The sequence below is a fragment of the Panthera onca genome, chromosome C2, assembly GCF_046562875.1.
Source record: "Panthera onca isolate mPanOnc1 chromosome C2, mPanOnc1 haplotype 2, whole genome shotgun sequence".
Taxonomy (NCBI): Eukaryota; Metazoa; Chordata; class Mammalia; order Carnivora; family Felidae; genus Panthera; species Panthera onca.
Genome location: NC_138347.1, coordinates 78,747,023 through 78,763,333, shown reverse-complemented (window position 1 = coordinate 78,763,333; position 16,311 = coordinate 78,747,023). Strand labels below are relative to the sequence as shown.

At 37.7% G+C, this 16,311-nt stretch overlaps 1 protein-coding gene across 1 annotated transcript in view; it reads left to right on the top strand.

The window, feature by feature from the left end:
- Nucleotides 1-16,311, top strand: part of TPRG1 (tumor protein p63 regulated 1) — a 122,599-nt gene that overhangs the window by 48,867 nt on the left and 57,421 nt on the right. The gene's annotated exons all lie outside the window — the stretch shown is intronic.

The window sequence follows — 16,311 nt, the reverse complement described above, 5'->3', positions numbered from 1 at the left end:
CTAAGCCAGGACAGCAATCTCCCTCTGAGCCTTTGACTGTGAGCTTTTCCCATCTCCTGGTGAGCTCCTTGAGGGAAAATACCTTTTTGTTTGTTTGTTTGTTTGGCACCTGGCATTGGGCCTGGCACACAGTGAGAGCAGAAAAACTTTTCTAAAATGTTGGAAAAAAGCACAGTTTGATCAAGTGATCGGTTTCCTTACAAAAAGCATACCATATCAAAGATCTATGCTTTAATTTATTCTTTTCATGGATGCATGATGTGACAAATTGATTTAGCTCACTAGCTTTCTGAACTGGTGGGTTTTCAATAATATAAGCAATCATAAATATTTTTATAATATCACGGAATGTTTATTTTCAGGAAATATCTCTTCCACCCCATACTCTAAGTTCTCAGGATTTATTACCCTAGGTGATAGTCAATAGTTACATGTTGTTATTTTTTTTCTTTTTTTAAGGAAATAGAAATAGAAAATGCACAGGAGTATAGATGTCTTTGTATTTCTTTGTATGTAATTGGTTTATACACATTTGTAAGTACATCTGCACAGGCACATTTATCATAAACTGTTTTACTCAATGGGAGCACGTGTTGTAAACTATTCTGCCTCGAGTTATTTGACCCAATGAGATTTTATTATATAATTGGAGATTTTATTACATAATTATTTATAGATCAACCTCAGTTTTTTAAATAGTGCAGAATATTTATTTTAAAAAGTAATCTATTTATCCAGCCCCTCATTAATGGCTATTTATTTTTACCTTTGCTACTATAAGCAATTCTGCTATAAATATTCTTGTGTATAGGACTTGGGATAGATGTCTAAATGTATCTATAATGTAAATTTCTGTAAGTGGAATTATTAGGTCAAAAGTCATGTGCATTTTAACTGATAGATATTGCCAAATTGCCTTCTGAACAGGTGACACCAGCTTACACTCCCACAAAGTGTAAGAGTGTCCTTTTCTACACATCTTCACCAATATCGCACATTATGAATCTTTTTTGCTTTGCCAGTGAGATAAAGAAAAACAACTCATTTTTGTTAATTTGTTTTATAAATATTGAGTTACTCACAATTCTTTGATTTTGTGTCAATTTTGGTAAATTGTATTTTTCAAGGGATTTGTTACATTTATTTACAGTGCTGTATTTGAAAGCATAAAGTTTTTGATAATATTCCATTATTATACCATTAATGTCTATAAGACATTTAGTGATATCCCCTTTCTTTCCTGATTTTGATGACCTGTGTTTTCTCTCTTTTTCTGTCAGTGGACCTATTGATTTTGTTGGTTTTTACAAGAATATACTTTTAAATGCTAATTTTCACTTTTGTCTGATTTTTATTTAGTTGATTTCTGCTTTTTTATTTATTTATTTTTTCCATTCTTCTACTTACTTTTGGTTTACTTTTATTTCCTTTTTTAAAACTTTTTAATTTGAAACCCAGGGTCATTGATTTTAGGCCTTTTCTTCTTTTCTGATATGACTATTTAAATCTATAAATTTTCTTCTAAGCACTGCCTTTACTGCATCTCATAAAGCTTGATATGTTGTGCTTCTATTCTCATTTAGCTTGAAGTATTCTCTAATTTTTCTTGTGATTACTTCTTTGAACCATGGATACTTTAGAAGTTGTACTGGCTAATTTCCAAATATTTTTCTTGAGATTTTAATATTCTTTCATTTTAATTTAGAGAACATATGGCCTTGATTTTAATCCTTGTAAATAAATAAAGACTTGTTTTATTGACTGAACTATAGTATATTTTTGTGAATGTATCATATTCATTGTAACAAAATTTTGTGTGTGATTGTCTGTAAATATCAACTAGTTTATTGTGTTTGACAGTATTGTTTAGGTTATCTATATTTTTACTGATTTTTGTCCATTTTTGTATTAGTGATTGAGAAAGGAATGTTAAAATCTATCATTGTGGAGTTTTCTTCTCTCTTTATTCTTTGCTTAATGTATTTTGAGGATCTATTATGTACATTATATTTATGATTAATATGCCTTCCTGAAAAATTGAGCCTTTTTTTCATTATGGATTGGTTATCATTTTTATACTTAGTTTTTTTACATAGTAAATCTTTTTTTAATACATTTACTGTCCATGTTTTTGTATTCAAAGTATATTTCTTATCGAGATCACATAATCGAGTTATACTTTTAATCCATTCTGATAATCTCTGCCTTTTAATTGGAGTGTTTAGTCCCTTTACATTTTATATAATTTTGATTTGATTGAAGTTGAGTCTACCTATTATTTAATTTTTTTTTACATTTATTTATTTTTGAGAGACAGAGTGAGCAGGGGAGGAGCAGAGAGAGAGGGAGACACAGAATTAGAAGCAGGCTCCAGGCTCCGAGCTGTCAGCACAGAGCCTGATGCAGGGCTCGAACCCACGAACTGTGAGATCATGACCTGGGCCAAAGTTGGATGCTTTAACGGACTGAGCCACCCAGGCGCCCTGAGTCTACCTATTATTTGTTTTCCATTTTCCCTTTTTAGATTTATTTCTTAGTCCTCTTTTTCAACCTTATTTTTAATTATTTAAATACTTTTCATAATTTAATTTTAATATTTCTGTTGGCTTTTTAGCTATAACATTTTATATAATTTTGTGGTTGCTTTAGAGCAGAGTTTCTCAACATGAAGACTGTTTGCATTTTGGGTAGGACAATTCTTTGGTATGGGAAGCTGGTCTGTGCGTTGTAGGATGTTTAGCAGCAACTTTGGCTTATACCCAGTAGGTGCCAGTAACACCCTGCTTCTGTTAAGACAATCAAAATATGTCCCCAGATATCACCAAATGTACCCTAAGGGCAAAATCACTCCATATTGAGAACCACTGCTGAAGGAATTATAATATAGGTACTTAACGTTTCACAGTCTACTTAAATTTAATATCGTAATACTACACTTTTAACATAGAAACCTTGTAAACTTATTATTCTACGACTGTAAATGTTAGATATAGTATGATAAAGTCAGTGTAGCCATAGGAGGATATGAGAAGGAGGCTTGGAAGAAAGTTTATTGTACTCACAGGTCTAAGAAAGGGAGTCCCCATATACCATAGAGGGCCTCAGAGGAAGTCACCAGTGTTGGTCAGGAGGCTGAAAGGACAGGAGCTATACGAGAACTTAGGCCATGGCTGTTACTAGAGTTTCTACCGGAAAGGCAAGGCATGACAGGGTACTCAATTTGGGATTGGGTAGTTTAAATAATTTTGGTAGACTTTAAGCTGTAGGGGAGATCCACTGTTGCTTAGTACCTGAACCTGGATTGATCAAGGCAGAAGAATATTGCCTCATGGGGTGTATGGGCCAAATAGAAGACGTATGGTTCAGGATTGTTTTCTATGAATATCAAAGGTGTACTTTAGGCTGAGTCCTTTGCTATCTCTAAAAATTGGCTAGCCCCAAGAGGGGCAGTCTCTCCCCAGACAGAAAGCTTCCTTAGTATGTTAAAATATCATAAGGTACATTAAATAAGTAAATACATATTTACATACACATACATACTATACATGTACTATTTACACCACCTCCTTACTGACCTTTATGTTGCAGTTGTCATGCATATTACTTCTATATGCATTTTAATCTAAACAGGATAATGTTATAAATTTTGTTTTAAGAAATTGTACATATTCCCAAAAAATTAGGATATATAATTGTATTATATATTTAAATACATGGTTTTATTTACTTTTATTTTTTTAATGTTTGTTTATATTTGAGGGAGAGAGAGAGAGCTAGCACATGGGGGAGGGGCAGAGAGAAAAGGAGACACAGAATCTGAAGCAGGCTTCAAGCTCTGAGCTGTCAGCACAGAGCCCGATGCAGGGCTTGAACACATGAGCTGTGAGATCATGTCCTGAGGCAAAGTCAGATGCTCAACCAACTGAACCACCCAGGTGATCCCATGTTTTCATTTCTGATACACTTCTGATAATCTTTATTTGTTCCAGGAGATTCAGATTTCCCTTTGATGCCATTTTACATGAAAAATTCCTTTTTAGTATTTCTTGTACTGTAGTATATTGGTGATGTATTTTTAAAAACATCTTTATTTAGCCTTCATTCCTTTTTATTAATTTTTATTATTTTGAGAGAGTACGAGTCAGGGAGAGGGGCAGAAATATGCATATAAAACGAGGGAGGGAGGGAGGGAGAGAGAGAGAGAGAGAGAGAAAGAAAGAAAGAAAGAATGAATCTTAAGCAGATTCCATGTTCAATGTCGAGCCCAACCCGGGATTATGACCTGAACCCAAATCAAGAGTCGGACACTCAATCTACTGAGCCACCCAGGTGCCCCTTCATTTCTGAAGAGTTTTCTCTAGTTAGAGAATTCTGTCTTGACATTTTTTTTTCAGTACTCACAAAATGTTGTTCCACTGTCTTTGGCCTCCATAATTTCTGAAGAGAAATTCACAGTTATTTGAACTGCTATTCTGTGTATTCTCTAGCTGCTTTCACATGTTAACATTATCTTTAGTTTTCAGAAGTTTGACTGTGATGTGCATAGGGGTATATGTATGTGTGTATGTTTAATCTTCCTTGGGATTCCCTGTGTTTCTTGCATTTGTAAGTTTTTATGTTTCAACAAATTCAGGAAATCTGAGCTTATTGCTTTTTGAAACTTTTTTTTGTAGTTCCATTCTCTTTTTTTCCCCTGATATTTCAATTACATGTATAAGAGAAATTTTGCTATTATTCTACAGGTATCTCAGTTTCTATTTTTTTCCAGTCTCTATCTCATCTTCAGATTGGCAGTTTCTATTGATCCAACTTCACACCTTATTGACATTTTCTTTTGTCATTTCATTCTGCTGTTAAGTGTATCAAGTATTTCTTTTATTTCAATTATTGTTCTTTTGTTTTAAAACATCCATTTAGTACTCTTTTCTATTTTCTATTTCTCTTAAAAGATTTCACATATTTTCTGAATGAGTGTATTGTCCTTACTTAGCATAATTTACTTAGTATTTACCTTACTTAGCATAATTATAATAATTACTTTAAAGTTATTCCTGATAATTTCAAATTATGGATCATCTCAAGATTTCCTGCATTGACTGTCTTTTTTCTTAAGAATAGGTCATATTTTGTTGGCTCTTGGTATATTGTTTACTTTCAAATTTATTCCTCCTGGACTTTGTGTAGACTTCCTTTATTCTTTAAATCCATAGGTAGAAGTTTTATGGGTAAGAAGATGGCTCTTTGTTTTTTTCTGTTTTGTTTTTTGTTTTTTGTTTTTTGTGTGTGTGTGTGTTTTGTGTAGAATTTCTAGTTATTTTCAGAATAGGCAGTCTGCTGGGCTAGATATTGAGTTTTTTTATGCCTAGATTGAATTTTTGCAAATAATTTTATGTCATCTTTGGAGATAATTGTGTATTTTTCTCTGTAAATCTAATTAATATAATGGGTTCTGTCACACATTTCTTAAAACTGAGACATTTTTGCACATTCAAGGTACAAAGCCACGTGGTATAATTATATTTAATATAATATTCCATTGAATATTCTTTATAATTTTTGAAAGTGTTTTTTTATCAATATTCATAAATTTGATTGATGTTTAGTTTTCTTCTATTGGGCTATCTTTGCAGATTTTGGTATTAATATTAGCTAACTTTTAAAAGACTGGTTTTTGGGTCACCTGGGTGGCTCAGTTGATTAAGCATCTGACTCTTGGTTTCAGCTCAGGTCATGATCTCACAGTTTTGTGAGTTTGAGCCCTATATTGAATTCTGTGTTCACAGTGTGAAGCCAGATTCTCTCTCTGTCTCTCTCGCTCGCTCACTCTCTGCCCCCCCCACTTGCACTGTCTCTGTCTCTCTCAAAATAAATAAACTTAAAAAAAAGTGTTTTTGTTTTGTTTTGTCTTTTCCTCCCTCTCTTGACTTTACCAGATATAGAAATGGCTTTATCTTTTACATAGATGATTAGTGTATTTCACCTATCAACATGCCTGGACCTGATGCTTTGAAAGGAGGAGTAGCACTACAACTTTCTTAATTTTTTCCATGGTATTGGCATGTTTAGACTTCTCTGTCTTTATAGTTAGTTTCTGTAGTTTATAGTTTACTAGAAAAATTACTCCGTTTTTTTCAGATTTCTAAATTTTCATTGGACTGAGAAAAGTAAGAAAACAGATGATTAAAAGAATAATAAAAGTTTATTTTATATATAATACTTTTTTCCTTGTGTCAGGATTTACGTAACTAATAGTTGACTGATTGATTTCAAAGTACCACCTGTTGAGTTTATTTGTTCATTATAGAAGAATCAATTTTCCCATTTATTATCTTTTACATTTTTCCATATCTCCTATTGCACTATTTGTGTATATTCTTTCTTGCATTTTGTAACTTCTTTAAAGTTTAATTAATGAATGAATTAATAATTTTAGACAGTGTGTGAGCAAAGGAGAGGGGCAGAGGGAGACAGAATTTTTTTTAATGTTTTACTTATTTTTGAAAGAGAGAGTGCAAGCTGGGAGGGGCAGAGAGAGGGAGGGGGACAGAGGCTCCAAAGAAAGCTCTGTCCTGACAGCAGTGAGCCTGATGTAAGGCTCGAACTCATAAATCATGAGATCATGACCCAAGCCAAAGTTGGAGGTTCAACCACCTGCACCCCTCAGGAGCCCTGAGTGAGAGGGAATCTTAAGAAGACTCCATGATCAGTTCTGTAACATTACAGGGCTCAATTCTACAACACTGGGATCATGACTTGAGCCAAAATCATGAGTTGGATGCTCAAATGATTGAACCGCCCAGGCGGTTTTCCAGATCTTTTCCAGGTGCTTTTCCAGATCTATCGTACCATTTTATTATATTTCCCATTCCCTGTTATTTCTTTTTTATCTTTGATTCAAGAATATGATTGAGGTAACTTTTTAAGTTGGAAGGATTTTTACTCCTTTGACATATATTATTAATTTCTAATTTTATACATTGTGTTTAGAGAATGTCTTCTCTAATATTTCTGTGTTTTTGGATTTACTGAATAAGTTTATACTTAAATAGTTATTTTTTAATCAATATTTCACAAATATTTGAATGTGCAGTTTCTATTTCTGTGTGTAGAATTTGGTAACTAGTGTTTAGATACATTATCATTATGTTTCATATGTCTTCTCTGTCTTTGCCTATTAATTAATTAATATTTTTTGGCTACTTGATCTGTCATAGACTGAGAGGAGAATTAAATTTTCCTTAATTGTTTTTTTTACTTTTGTGACTTTACATTGTGAATATTGGTATTACCTTGTTTGATGTAGAAACACAGAATTTGAATATTTATTTTAGATTATAATGTTTTTCGTTATAAACTTTAACCTTCGTTAGTGCCTTGTCTGTTTTTGGTCTTGTTTGGGGTGAATGTTATAAACCTTATGTTGTTTTTTTTTAACTTTTCTTCATATGTATTTGCCTAGTTCTTACTTTAAGCCTGAATCTCTTTGTTTTTCATGTGTTGTTATATACAGCATATAATTGAATTTTGTTTTGTGATCCAACCTGGAAATCTTTTCTTCAAATTGGTAAGATTAACCTATTTACATATATTGATATGACAGTTTTGATTTTCATCCTTCCCTCTTGATTTTTGTATTATTATGTTATTCTAAATATATTACCATATTTTCTAGATTTCCTTTGCTTTCTATTGAGTATAGTTTCCTTTTAACAAGAAAGTTTATAGTCTTTTTCTACTAATGACTGTAAATGTAATTTAGAAGAGTATTTTTAGAATGGGGAAGGGGCAGAGAGAGAGCGAGGCACAGAATCTGAATCCGGCTCCAGGCTCTGAACTATCGGCACAGAGCTCAACTTGGGGCTGGAACTTGTGAGTTGAGAGATCATGGCCTGAGCCGAAGCCTGATGCTTAATCGGCTGAGTCACCCAGATGCCCCTGTCCTAGCCTTTTTGACTGTTATCTATTCACTTGCTAATATAAGCCCATGTATTTTAACAAATAAGAACCTGTTTCTTTCATCGTCTTTTGTACTTCTCCGTCATTCATTTTTTAACAATTTTATTTATTTATTTTGAGAGAGAAAGTGCAAGCAGGGGAGAGAGAGAGAGAGAGAGAGAGAGAGAGAGAGAGAGAGAGAGAGAGAATCCCAAGTAGGCTCCACATCCACATTATTAGCAGGGAGCCTGATGCAGGGCATGAACTCATGAACAGTGAAGTCATGACCTGAGTGGAAATCAAGAGTCAGACGCTCAACTGACTGAGCCACCCAGGTGCTCCTCCCCTGCTGTCATTCAATTTTTTTAAAGATGCTTATGGGGGGTAGGGAGGGGCACCTGGGTGGCTCAGTCAGTTGAGTGAACTCTTGATTTTGGCTCAAGTCATGATCCCAGGGTCTGGGATCGAGAAGTGCGTTGGGCTCTGTGCTGAGTGTGGAGCCTGCTTAAGATTCTCCTCTCTCTCTCTCTCTCTCTCTCTCTCTCTCTCTCTCTCTCTCTCTGCCTCTCTCTCCCACTTGAGCACTCTCTCTGTATCTCTAAAAAATAAAAAAGTAAAAATAAAATGAAAATATACTGATTATTTTCAGTTACTTCAGTGACTATTTAAATAATGTTTCCACTTGATGTGTCATCTTCAATAGCATATATTGAACCTCCATTTTGAAAGATAAGAAATCTGTATTTTCATACTATTCCCACATTCTCTCATCTTTCATTTCCCTTCTTTCATTAGTTTTGCCAGACAAATTTCATTTTTTATGGCACATTATATTTTATTTCCCATGAGGCACTCAATTATTAACACAGGGAGTTGATGTAATTCCAGCCCTCCTAATTAACTTGTGCGGCTTTTTCCAGATTTGCATTCTGGGGTTGAGGAGAGAAAGCCTGTGCCAGCAGCTGGCATGCTGGTAAATGTAAAGGGCTTTCTCCAGGCCCCGAGAAGTAGGAACATAGTGTGATGAAGGGGCCGTGTTTACAGTTCTGCTCAGTTTTCTAGCAGACCTCCATTGACGATTCCTGGACTAGGAGTGGAGTCCTAGATTTTAGCCCCAATTTTACAGCTGTTAACTTTGTTTCCTCATCTCTCAAAAGGTGACATTAATTATCATTCCGCTTCATTAATAGTCTATTGTAAGGTTCTAATGAGATAGCTTAAAAGCATTTTGTAATATGCCTCATAGATATCAGCTGTTAACAAGTTCTGATTTTTCTCCCAGATAAAAGCTTTTGTTAACATGGAACTCAATAGGTTGATTTGATTGTTATCTTTGTTTCCAAGTCAGTTGGCCCTCCTTGGTTGGGCACTGAGTCACCCTTATAAGGTCAGAGTTCAGGCAGCAACAGGCAGAGAAAGGGGAAGAGGCAAGGGGAAATCAGCTGCTGAATAATTATAAACTGATTCCAGAGGAAACCTTGGACAGAGAGCAAATTCCCTTGTCACAGGAAAATGCAGTGATTTAACATTAACATCCTCTGCCTGTAGGTAGTAATGCTGACCTTGTTTCCCTAGAGCTTTTACCTCCCCTGTGCCATTTGACGTTCAACCCCCAAGAATAAATAGGGCTGAGTGAATACATTTTAGAGATATAACAAGACAAAAGGGGTTCAGGGATTCAGGCACCCTCAGCTATTTAGTATTAGAGCTGGGTTTTGAAATAAGTTCTCCCAACTCCCTGTCCAGTATTCTTTTCTTTGGTTAAATAATATTTTTTTTGCTTTTTTTTTTCTCTTCCTCTCCCTTCTCTCCCCCTTCCCTTCTCTTCCTTTCTTCTCTTGTTTCTCTCCCTGTGATCTCACTTCTGTGTTTTTCATCCTCTCTCCTCACCTTTCCTCTTCTCTGTCCCTCTGGGGGAAGACAATCACCAGCTGCTAATGAAGCTCTCCTTCTCTTAAGAAGCCACAAAGAGGACTATTGGAACTTAAAACATGTGCCAGCGAATCCCACATACTGGTGCTTACAAAACAAAGTTGTTTTGTTTTGTACACTGTTTGCCTTTTGGCTTCATGTGAAGAAGGAGAGAGCAATGACAATAAATGACTAAAGGCTAAGGATCAGTTATTTGTGAGACGAAGGCCTGTTCTCTTTGGATCAGAACATTAACCAGAGACAAACCAGGACAGGGTAAAAGGCCTGGTTTGTCCTCTAGGGTAACTAGTTGCTGCTACTACACAGCTTTTGTTATTCTTTCTTACCTGAGACAGGGACCCTAAACACTATTTCTATCATAATTGGGTTTATTTTCAGATTTTAATTAAAAATCAACCTGCACAATCCCATTGTGTCTGTAACCTTTCAGAGAAGTGGGGGAGAGAGGAGAAGACTAGACTTCTATGAACGTAACCATAGGTTAAAGCTTTGACTCACCTTAACCATGCCAATTTTTTTGCTGTTCAAATTTGGACAATGCACTTTAATACCTGGGCTTTCAATTTCCATTCTATAAAATGTCAGTAATAAAAATCCTTTCCAGGCCTAACTCATAGGTCATTGTCAATTTAAATGATGAATGTGAAAGTGTTTGGTAAATTAAAAGGTGCTAAAATAAAGTAAGGTGTCACTTAAAGAATTTTAGAAATCCATACTTACTTGTTAACTCTCCCATTTTTTTTTATTAATATGCCCACAGGAGCTAATGATGAGGAAACGGTGACTTTGAATGGTCAGGTGACTTGTATGTAATCATGTAAATAGATGATGGTGGGGTTGGAAACATGAGATCCTCTGATTTCAAATCCTCAGGCACCTAATTCCTACTAGACCTCAAGTGTATTGTCATTTTTGAAGATAAATGGACTCCATTTCATTGTCTCTATTCCTATCTGAACTTTGTAATGGGCAGATTGAGTACAGACAGTCTAGAGCTTAGAGGGCAGGTTCTGAAGTCAGGCTGCCTGGGAACCCATCCTAGATCTGCTTATGAGTGACTGAGGGCAAGTCCCACAACAGTCTGTGCCTCAGTCTCCTCATTTGTAAACTGGAGAGGGAAATAGTATCTATCTCACTGGTGTGTGTTGAGAACTAAATGAGATCATACATTTAAAATGCTCAGAAAAATATTTGATAGGAGTGGACACTCTGGTACATGGTATGAAGAGGCAAAGCTATTGCTTCTCTAATAGATTTGGTGGAAAGATAGTAGTTTAGGATTCAGGGACCTGGGTCTTGATCCACTTTCATGATATGTCTCCTCCTTTTGCTAAGTCGCACTTTCCTCATTGATAAAGTCTATAGGGCGTTTTGTTTTTTTGCTTGCATTTTTTGTTTTGTTTTACTGTTTGTTTGATCTTGAAATTCTGTGCTTTTTGTGGTCCTCTATTTGTGTAGCGGTTTTCCAAAAGTCATTCGTCTCATAGGGCCAGATGACTTTACCTAATCAATTACTCCTGTGAAAAATGTCTCCAAAGAGGTTTTCTGCTGGAAAATATTGTTGCTGTCACATTGATATGCCAACAAAAGCTGAGCAGGAAGGTCATGCCAAGAAATGTCTTCCTGCAAGAGTAGGCATCACACATTTCTCTCTCCATGCTGTTTAAAATCTGCATTCGGCATAATATAAGGGACAGGCGGTGCAGCAGAAGCAAGGCTTGGGAAACTCCTTGCAGAGGTCACCACCACTCATCCTGACTGTAGAGATGCTGGTGGAAGCAGGGCTTGGAAGCCGCCCCTGTTGACTTAGTATCAGCCCATGCAGGGTGGCAAGAAGGCATCCCGGACATGACTCCATCAGCTCACCAGTGCTCCCTGGGAACAAAGGCCAGTGAACTGCTCTGTGCCCCCAGAGTTCTAATTGGGCATCTTTTTTCCAGACAAGGGCTTCAAAGTGCCTCTGCTCTGCTCTAGGTGAAACCAGCTCGTGGCCCAGGCCAATTCTGCTGTCTCTGCGTCTGTCAGTGTGTTCTAATCACTGTTATAAGTGTGGTTCTGCGGAACACCTTGTAAAATATTTTCCTATTGCTCCAGCAACATCTCCTGTCTAGACAATCTAATTATGAGCACAGAGCAAACAGCTGAAGTCTATTCCGCCCCCAAGGGTTGCCTAATTCTAGGAGTGGGGGCGGAGGATGGGGGGGGGGGGGCGTGGTGTGAAAGGTATTGGTTACGTTTTGTTGACCTGACCAGAAAATTGAGTGCTCCTGAAGAATCCTGCTAACTTTTAATTAAAAAGAAATGATCTGCTGGAAGCTGGCATTTTGTTGTTTTTCCAAACTCAGTGGAGGATTAAAGGTACCGATTTATTTCCCTCCAATTGCATCTTTTTCTTGGCTTCAGAGGTGGTTTGTGGTCTTTGCTTTAAAAAAAAAAATGCACTGATTTAATAATCTGCCCTCCTAGCAGCATTTTGCAAATAGAAAGCAGCCCCCTAGAGGTATATTCTTTCCAAGTAGTAATTCAGTTACATTCAGTGAGTCTTTCCTGAGCCCTGGCCAGGTGGCAGGCACTGAGCATGACAAAGTGACGAGAGCTGGACTTTGTCCCCAAGATGTTCACAGGCTCACAAGAAGGCAGATAGACACATTATGTGCTCATGCTTTAAGCAGGCTTTGTTTAGTGTTCCAGTGGAGAGGCAACAGGGTCACCGACATAGGAGAGGGAGAAAGAATTTCTACTGAAAATTATGGGGAAGTCTAATGGAGGGGATATAATCTGAGCGGGTCTTTGTAGGATGGGAGAGAGAGAAGGGAGCACTACAGTCCAGGCATGAGTAGATGAATGCCCAAATGGTGAGATCATGACAAGCATTCCCATAGGGCTAGGTCGTGGCTGTTGGGAAATTATCATGGAAGCTTCTGAATGGTTTTGGGTAATAACATGCGGGGTTTGGGTTTTAGTCATATTAGGATGTAAGATGACGAAGGTTTGGGGGGAGGAGCCTGACACTGACATTCTACTCAGGAAGATAAAGGTGGCAACAATATAAGAGATGCTTTGGAAGAAACAGAAACTGGAGAAAGGGGCCGGCTGTGGGATGATGGGTAAACTAGTCACGTGACTGGTATTTATTGAGAACTCGCCATCGCCAATTGCTGTGCTGGGTACTGTGATACCATTGTGATAAACAGAGTTTCTGCTCTATCAGACAGCAATCAATCCTAGCAAGAAGCTTAAAATTACAACAGTGATCTGCTTTGAAGGAGAGCTTTGCAGGGTGTGTGAATTATCTATTGCCATGTAATGATTTACCTTTAAAACTTAGCAGTGTAAAATAACAAACATTTATTTTTCCTGGTTCAGGGATATGGGTGTGGCTTAGCTGGGTCCTCTGATTCAGGATGTCTCCAAAACTTCAGTCAAGATCACTTGGGCCACGGCATCTCAAGGCTCAATGGGGGAGAATGACTCTCGAGCTTACTCATGTGGTTGTCAGCAGGCTCAGGTCCTAGCTGGCAGTTGATCAAAGATATCAGTTCCTGCCCTAAGGCCACTGACATCGTGGCTGCTGGCTTCCCTCAGAGGCAGTAAGGGAAGAGAGTGAGAGAGAGAGAGCAGGAGAGGTTGAGCAAGATGGAAGGCACTGTCTTTAAATAACCTAATCTCGGATGGGATATCTATTACCAGATTATCTCTGCCACCTTCTACTCATTGGAAGCAAGTCAGTAAATCCAGTTACAATCCAAAGGAGGCTGTCACAGAAGGACATGCATATCAGGAAGTAGGCATTTTTGGAGGCCATCTGAGAGGTAGCTGACCATATGAAGGCTACCAGAGCATTTATTACGGGATTTGGACTTAACATTGGAGGGTGAAGATCAGGGAAGGATGCTCTGAGGAAGGGATTCTGGAGCTGGGATCGGAAGGATGAAAAGGAGTTGACAAACTGAAGGGGGTTATGGAGAGAGCGTTCCAGGCAGTGAGATGAATATGTGCAAAGGAGGAGAGAAACTGGTGCTTCTGAGAAACTGTCAACAGGCCACCATGGCCTGCTAAGCAGCTATGAGGGGCCTGAGGGACACCAACATGGAGATGAGTTTTGTATTTAGATGTTGATGAGCTATGTTATTTTGGAGGAGCTAGCACAATTCTACTTTTATCTGTGATTTGCGCTGGCATTCAGTAGAGAGTGAAGGGGTTCACAGTTAAAGCTAGTTTGAAAGCCCTCGCTCTGAACTGTGGGGCTGTTTCTGGATTGCTGGGAAATGGGTCTGATTCAGTGTGCAAAATGAATAAAATTGCCCACTTATCTCTTAGGATAATTACTTATTATGTAATGAGATAATGTTCATAAATCACCCTGGGCTTCTTGGGGGAAGGTATTATATAAACACAAGGCTTTATCAGTGATGATGGAAACAGATTTGGGAGATTAAAATCAGATGTGCATCTTGATGCTATGGCATTTTGGTTCAAACCAAGAGATCTGTGAGGTTCACCTGAGTTCTTAGGAAATGTTTTGGGTTCAGAAATGGAGGCAGCAGGGTACTGGGAGGTGATTGCAACGTGTGTAACATGGAGAGGCAGGTGGGAGTTGGGGGTTTGCTCTTTTTAGCTCATTCACCCTCATAAGGCAGAGCATTGCCCTTGTTATTCTTAGTTAAAGGAATGTGACTACTTAGATATGCAATCTGAAGTCTCTGCTTCTGGGACAAAGACAAATCTGCCTGAATTCTCCATCCCTATTCAATCTTCAGTTTGCTGTGTGTCCTTGAAAGATGCTTGTTTCCCTTCTCAGAGCATTAATTTACAAACATGTCACACGAAAGGGGTTAGTTATATTAGATGATCTTCAGGGTCTCTGCTGTCTCTTCGGCCAGTGATTAACCACTATTTTGTGATATTCATTCTAGTTTTGCTTCCATGACATGATAACTTAAGAACTTTATTGTCAGCAATCAAAAAAAGCTCTGTCCAATGACGGTTGTTTGCTTTGGGAAAGTTTAACATTGGCGGCGCAGCTGGAACATCTGTGCATTAATTTGGCTGACCTATTGGAAGGATGGAGCAGGAGAAGAGAAAATGGGCCAGAGTTGGTGTTTGATCCACTTTTCTTCAGCTTCAGTAGATGTATTCCTCTCTCCTCTCTCTCACCCCTACTCTTCTTAGTCCAGAGTCCCTCAACCCACCCCTATGGTTCATATTTTTATTTCATTATTCCTCATTTATCTCTTTATTAAAAAAGACCCAGTTGAGTATGAAACAGTTATTCTTCATTTAAACATGTGTGAATACTAGATTATCCATCCAACAGAGTGTTTACCTCACCTAAGAAGGTATTAAAAAACCCCAGAAAGCATAGTCTTTCCACTAGGTGCAAATGAAGTGAGAGGCAATTGAACCAGGGTGTAGTCTGTTGTCTTTTCCTGAGAAGTAAGTACCTGGATTCTTGTTCTCTCCTCCAAATACTCTCCATGAGTAAGATAAAGTAGAACAGGACTTTTCTCCCCAAATTAATCATTATTTTCAGAAATGGTTCTACACTCCATGGGACTCAGGATAAGAAAGCCTGGGAGCAACTGAAATCCAAGAAAAATTATAAATAGCACCAGATGACCCAACAGGAAGACCAGCACAGGCATAGGGCAGCAACAAAGTACAGCCACCAGTGACAGAAGTTTAATCCTGATGTACTTACTCAAAATTTTAAATCTGCAAATCTTGAAAGAAACTATTTTAATTTCAGCGTTCGTGAACATACTCTCCTCTTTGATTCCATGTTGCTTTTAGTATGACTTACACATGGGTAGAGGAGACCATAATCTTTACAGGGCTTCAGGCCACAAAATCTTTAGTGTGGTTGTCAGTGTGAGTAATGGCACTGGAAGCCACATGAGTCCTCTCTTCCGAAGAGTGGCGTCACACTAAGAGGCCTGACATGGTTGGCTCATCTGATCCTTCCAGTAAGGCAAAAAGCAACAACTTGTACCGTTTTTGTAGAGTATGTCTAAAGATGGATAAAAATGACCCAGTTTTCTTTTTCTACTTTTTCCCATCTACATTAGAATCCTGAATGTTCTGTCTTTAAAACCGTAAATTAACCTTCAGAGTAGGAGAAATATCTGTGCAATACAAATGTCATGGTGCTGGTTCTCCATAACATTCTATTTCTCCCCCTGAAAGGATCACTAAGTTATTGGGAACAGCCATATATCTAACAGAAGCATGACATTTTTTTCAGACTGTCTTAAAGCTTAGTATGTCCATTTGGCCAAGTTCTGGCTAATGAAATGTAAGCAGAAGAAATGGGAAGGCCTTCTGGGAAGACTCCTCAAAAGGCAAGGCAACACTCTTCTCTGTACTTTTCCATTTCCCCTTCTTTCTACCTGTAACATGGGTGTAATGCTCCAGCGCCCATCCTGGACCATGGATCCGAGGATC